Genomic DNA, 7,274 nt, shown 5'->3' on the forward strand with positions numbered 1-7,274 from the left:
TATCTGGGTCATGAAGATCTTTTTTGTACAGTTCTTCTGTGTATTCTTGCCACCTTTTCTTAATATATTCTGCTTCTGTTAGGTCCATACAATTTCTGTCCTTTATGGAGCCCATCTTTGCATGAAATGTTCCCTTGATATCTCTAATTTTCTTGAAGAGATCTCTAGTCTTTCCCATTCTATTGTTTTCCTCTATTTCTTTGCATTCATCACTTAGGAAGGCTTTCTTATCTCTCCTTGCTATTCTTTGGAATTCTGCATTCAGATGGGTATATCTTTCCTTTTCTCCTTTGCTTTTCACCTCTCTTCTTTCCTCAGCTATTTGTCAGGTCTTCTCAGACAACCATTTACCTTTTTGCATTTTTTCTTGGGGATGGTTTTGATCTCTGCCTCCTGTACAATGTCACAAACCTCCCCATCCATAGTTCATCAGGCACTCTGCCTATCAGATCTAATCCTTTGAATCTATTTGTAACTTCCACCGTATAATTGTAAGGGATTTGATTTAGGTCTACCTGAATGGTCTAGTGGTTTCCCTGCTTTCTTTAATTTAAGTCTGAATTTGGAAATAAGCAGTCATGATCTGAGCCACAGTCAACTCCCAGTCTTGTTTTTGCTGACTGTATACAGCTTCTCCATCTTCAGCTGCAAAGAATACAATCAATCTGATTTAGATATTGACCATCTGGTGATGTCCATGTGTAGAGTCGTTTCTTGTGTTGTTGGAAGAGGGTGTTTGTTATGACCAGTATGTTCTCTTGCCAAAACTCTGTTAGCCTTTGTGCTGTTTCATTTTGTACTCCAAGGCCAAACTTGCCTGTTACTCCAGGTATGTCTTGACTTCCTACTTTTGCATTCCAGTCTCTTATGATGAAAAGGACATCTTTGTTTTGGTGTTAGCTCTAGACAGTTTCATAGGTCACCATAGAACGGTTCAACTTCAGCATTAGTAGTTGGGGCATAGACTTGGATTACTGTGATATTGAATGGTTTTCCTTGGAAACAAAGGAAACAAAGATCATTCTGTCATTTTTGAGAGTGCACCCAAGTGTTTATCCAGATGTTAATCAACCTCTTTATGGAAAGGGCATCATAGTTATCAAAATGTGAAGATTTCTGTATATAATGTGCCTGTCTTGCTGATTCATAAAGCTAATCAGCACACTGAAAGTTCGTGAGAATCTCTTCAGTGAAGAAACTGATGTTTCTTGATGTCCTCAGTGTTTTCTAAATATGCCTAAAGATAACATCCTTTTATTTTATGGAAGGCGGCTTCCCTGGTGGCTCAGCGGTAAAGAATCTGCCTGCCAATGCAAGAGACTCAGGTTTGATCCCTGGGTCAGGAAGATCCCCTGGAGAAGGAAATGGCAACCCACTCCAGCATTCTTGCCTGGGAAATCCCATGGATAGAGTAGCCTGGCAGGCTGCAGTCCAAGGAGTAGCAGAAAGTCAGACACAACTTAGCGACTAAACAATAACAAAGTTTCATGGAAAATCTTTCAATGTCTCCGGGCACTCATTTAACAAGCACTTACCATATTAAAAGTCGTCCTTCTAAGCATAGAGCCTGATATACAGTGCACTTCTCTAACAAATATTTGTAGAAAGTCAAGTAAGTACATGAATGAGTGAAATCCTATAAAGTGGGGATATTTGTTTATATGTTCAGACTTGTGCTGTCAATAATTTTTTTTAGAAACGTGTTTAACATCACCTAAACTTGGGCAAACTCTAGGAGATGGCGAGGGTCAGGGAGGCCTGGCGTAGTGCAATCCATGGGGTCGCAAAGAGCCACCCAAGTGGGTGACTGAACAACAACAACAAATCCATGTTTGGGGCTTCCCTGGTGGCTCAGATAGTAAAGAATCTTCCTGCAATGCAGGAGACTCAGGTTCAATCCCTGGATTGGGAAGATACCCTGGAGAAGGGAATCGATACCCACTCCAGTATTCTTGCCTGGGAAATCCCACGGACAGAGGGGCCTGGGGGCTATAGTCCATGAGATCACAAAGAGTTGGACAGAACTGGGTGCCTAAGCAGGCACACACGCCCAATTCATATTTATTAGGTTTCTCCTAGTTAACTGGCTCTCTGCTCTGTGATGAGGACTGCAGAATCTAGAACAAGGTGAGAGTAACACAATATCCCATGTGGAAGAGAGATATGAAGTATATGGTGGTATGGAACATAGATGGCAGTGTAACCAAGCAGGACCTTCAGGGGCTTTCCAGGGGATGGGCCTTTACCCTTCCCCCTATCCTCTGCTTTAGCTCTTCTTTGAAGTAGCTAGATAGTAGTACTTAATGTTCATTTCCTGCATTGTTTTGCAAATGTAAAAACGCCTCCCTCTCCAACAAAAGGAAGATGCAAACTACTTGACCACCAGCAACACCTAGCCCCAGGCCTCCTGGACTGACAAAGTTAACCCCTGTGACACCAGCCTGCTACTCCCTACTACCTCATCTGGCTTTTAAAAATGCTTTGAGAGAAGGTGAGGGTGGGATGTTCTGAGAGAATAGCATTGAAACAAGTATACTATCAAGGGTGAAACAGATCACCAGCCCAGGTTGGATGCATGAGACAAGTGCTCAGGGCTGGTGCACTGGGAAGACCCAGAGGGATGGGATGGGGAGGGAGGAAGGAGTGGGGATCGGGATGTGGAACACATGTAAATCCATGGCTGATTTATGTCAATGTATGGCAAAAACCACTACAATATTGTAAAGTAATTAGCCTCCAACTAATAAAAATAAATGAAATATATATATATATAAAAGTGCTTTGCCAAAACCCTTCCAGGACTTCAGGGCCCTTGAGGGCATGAGGCATCTTGTCTCCTTGCCCCACCTTGCAATAAAACTTTCTCAGCTCCAAACCCCACCTTTTCAGTTTGTTTGTCCTCACTGTTGTCAATCTGAGTTGAGTTAATTGACAAATGAGAGTTAGCCTTGCAAAGAGATGTCTCCGCGAATATATTTGATGTGCATGTGCTGTTTTTAAGCAACTATTAATCATATATTAATACACATGTATATGCTGTGTTTTAAAGACAAAATTTATTATCAGAAATGCTTTTATTCAATAACGGGATTAGCTTCATAATCTAGGAAAACAGGTAACACAGGAACAGGCATCAGAAATACTTATCCAAATTTTATCAGAGAAAACATGAACCATGTACCACAATAAGAAATGCAGCATTTAACGTTTAACTTATTAAGAATATGATTTTTTCCATTGTCTATAAATCTTCTTTATAGAAATCCTAGTGAATTATCACGTCACCTTTCTCACAGCTAAGAAAGAGCTTCCTACCCATAAATGTTCCTTTCCCTAAACTGGTGAAACTCTGCCGTCTCTAACCTCTCTTTCTTCCATGAGTTATTTGTCTATCCAGGTATAAAGGAATTCCTTACAAATGAAAAATTTGGATATTTTTCTTTTTTTTAATAGAAATCAGACTCTGGCTGTTTCATAAGCTGTATTGGGAATTTCATTCCTTCACCCGTTTATTCAGTCCACAAGTTTTTATTGAGCTCCTACCACATGACAAACTATACTAAACTCAGAGGATGGGATGCTTAAAAAAATCTCATGCAGTTCCTTCCTCCACTGAGTTTATCCTATAATGAGAGAGATGGAAATCAAACAAGGAATCATTGAATGAAAATTAAAAATAAGTATGATAATGTTCATAGGAGAATATAATAGAGAAATAATCATGGAAGGAGAGCCTGAGAAAATATCACTAAAGTGAGGTTGAAGGATGGAATAAGTTAATTTGGGGAACTTCCATACAGGTCTGTTGGTTGAGACTTCGAGCTTCCACTGCAGGGGTCTCAGATTCCATCCCTGGTCAGGAAACAAGGATCCTACAAGCCTCTTCTTGTGACCAAAGCAAATAAACAAAAACAACAACAAAAGTGTTAATTAAACAAAGGTAATAGTGGGAAGGAAGTTTGGTTGGGGAGAGATTTTGGAAATGCCCACAGAAGTGTTGGAGCCTGACTTGCTGGAGAAATTCAAAGAATTCCTTAAAAGCAGGCATCATGTCTTATTTTTGAAATCCCAGCAGTTTGGCACATAATCACACTCAAAGCCTGTTTGTTGAGTGAATGTCTTAACTTAGTAGACAGTGCCAAGGTAACTCTCTTCCCCTGACACAGGTATCAGTCCGCTGCCCCAATCTAAAATGCAGCCTTCACAGCCCAAAGCTTTTCCTGTAAGCTAATTGAGAAAAAATGCCAGACTCCCCTTAAAGATTCATTACTTGAGTTCATCCTGAACATCCTTCTTTCAGGCATCCATCTACTTATTCACCAAATTATATTGAACCCTTGACTCTACTAGCCACTGCAGAGGGCTCAAAAATGATGAAAACGTAGCATCAGATTAAAAAAACTTTTAGTGTTCAGGATATTATCATGTGCACTGATATTCATAACATAAGGCAGAAGAAAAAAAAAAAAAGAGCTGCATGGTAGAGATAAAATGAAGTATAAGAGTGAAGGGGAGTAAGAAACTTTTAAGCTGAGGTATTTGGGGAAGAAAATGGTAGTAAAATTATGCCTTGAATGAAGGATGTTGAAGAATTTTGACAAGTAAATATGGAGAGGAGCAAGGAAAAGTCATTTCAAGTTTTAGAGTAAAATGCAAACCAAGATAAAGAAAAAGGGAAAAGTATGTGCAAGAGGAAGCAAATCAAGAAATCTAGTTTTTGTTTTTAACATAATTCTGCACAACACTAGTCACAGGGCAAGATGAGTCATGTCAAAAGTCAAACTGGAAAACTGAAGCTCTGGAGTAGCCAGGTTAATTATACCAGGTGCACCTATTTTTATGTGCTAATTCTTGACATTAAACCTTGATGGAGGGTTTCCCTGATGGTCCAGTGGTTAAGGATGTGCCTGCAAATACAGGGGACACAGGTTCAATTCTTGGTCCAGGAAGACTCCACAATCCAAGGAGCAACTAAGCCCATGCACCACACTCCTGAGCCCACTGTCTAGAGTTCATGCTCTGCAACAAGAGAAGCTACTGCTACCACAGTGAGAATCCCACACACTGCAACGAAGAGTCGCCCCTGCTTGCTGCAACTAAAGAAAGCCAGTGCACAGCAATGAAGACCCAGTGCAGCCAAAAATAGATAAATAAATAATTTTTAAAAATTAGGCAGAAGATTGAATATACTTTTTAAAAAAGAAAACCTTGATATAAATGTAAGCATGTAAACATATTTGTGTAGGCCAAGAGCAGGCAAAACAAAAAAATTATCTGTGTAATTCAGAAAAAAATCCTTCCTAGAAAGTAAAAGAGGACAGAGCTGAATCTGCCGATCTTTAATCTACATGTTTTATATTTATTATAGTTGATCCAACTCAACCGTATAAGCCTCATACAAACATGTAAAGTAAACTAGAAAGCTGAAAAAACAAAAGGCAGGTTAAATAAGTTCAGTGCATAGATAGGATTAGGTATATTGAGGCTACAAAACAAAGTGATGTACTTAATTGTATTTACCCAAACTTTTCTAGTAGTCATGTATGGATGAGAGAGTTGGACTGTAAAGAAAGCTGAGCACCAAAGAATTGATGCTTTTGAACTGTGGTGTTGGAGAAGACTCTTGAGAGTCCCTTGGACTGCAAGGAGATCCAACCAGTCTATCCTAAAGGAGATCAGTCCTGGATGTTCATTGGAAGGACTGATGTTGAACCTGAAACTCCAATACTTTGGCCACCTGATGCAAAGAGCTGACTCATTTGAAAAGACCCTGATGCTGGGAAAGATTGAGGGCAGGAGGAGAAGGGGACGACAGAGGATGAGATGGTTGGATGGCATCACCGACACAACGGACATGGGTTTGGGTGGACTACGGGAGTTGGTGATGGGCAGGGAGGTCTGGCGTGCTGCGGTTCATGGGGTCGCAAAGAGTTGGACACAACTGAGCGACTGAACTGAACTGAACTGATACAAATACAACTTTTTTCACTTTCCAGTTTACCTAGCTTGGGAAAACACTGCCAGAATCCACCCCAAATGATTCATTTTGGCTATTAACATGTCATCCAGTGCTGAATGCCTAGTGTTTTCTTTCAAGGACTAATATTCCTTCTTTTTAATCTTATGAAAAAATTGCACTTTCTACCCCTTTGGCCTTGCTTCTCAATGATTTCTTACTTTGTACACAAGAGCATTTTCTCAATTCCCAAAGTGTGACAAGTCTTTTCTAAAAGAAATGAAAAAAGTTAAAATATTGAAAGTTGAAGTATTTTTTCAAAGAAATAAACTATGCATTTTTAAAAGGTAGAGAAAGCAAAAACATTGTATTCTTTCTATTATGAGCAGCATCAGTCAATTAAACTTCACACACTGGATAAGATCTTTAAGTATTTTTTTTTCATAACATATTTTATTTTTTAAAAAGGAAGCACAAGTGTATTTTGACAGAGAAGTAAAATACAGAAAATGCAAAATTTGTTTTAACAATTGATATACAATATTTTGAGGCAGTACCATTATTTAAAAATACAGCATAGCCAATGGCCAATAAAATAAAATAAAAATAAAATTTCCTTTGGCATTTCATTTGGTAGAGTTAAATAGAAAATCTTTCTTAAAGAAATATTAGCTATTAACACAGTCCATAAGTTAGAGTATATGTTTTTTTTTTAAATTTTTATTTTATATTGGACTATAGCAGATTAACAATGTTGTGTCAGTTTCCAGCGTACAGCAAAATGGTTGTTACACATATGCCTGTATCTGTTCTTTTTCAAATTCTTTTCCCATTGAGGTTTTTACAGAACAATGAGCAGCATTCCCTGTGCTATACACTAGGTCCTTGTTGGTTATCTGTTTTAAACACAGAGGTTGTATTTGTTGAAAGAACTTTTCCTTGTGTTTCCAAAATCCTTTTCTTCCATGATAACCCACATAAGGCGTGGCTAGTGAGGTACACAGGGCAAAACACTCTTTGGTAGATGTACTGTAAGGGAAAGTGCATGCACAAAAATTCTTCTCATTTTTATAGAAATAACAGCTTAAACCTGAGCCTCCTCTTATTGATGAGGTATAACAATTTGGTTGAATCAAAATAAAGCCAAACAATTTTTAAAAGTTTATTTGTAAATGGAGTATAATTGCCTTACAAATGTTGTGTTAGTCTCTGCTGTACAACATGAGTCAACTATAAATATATTAATACATATATCCCCTCCCTCTTGACACTTCCTCCCACCACAATCCCCTACTGTACCCCTTTAGGTCATTACAGG

This window comes from Cervus canadensis, chromosome 12 (genome assembly GCF_019320065.1).
Source record: "Cervus canadensis isolate Bull #8, Minnesota chromosome 12, ASM1932006v1, whole genome shotgun sequence".
Classification (NCBI taxonomy): Eukaryota; Metazoa; Chordata; class Mammalia; order Artiodactyla; family Cervidae; genus Cervus; species Cervus canadensis.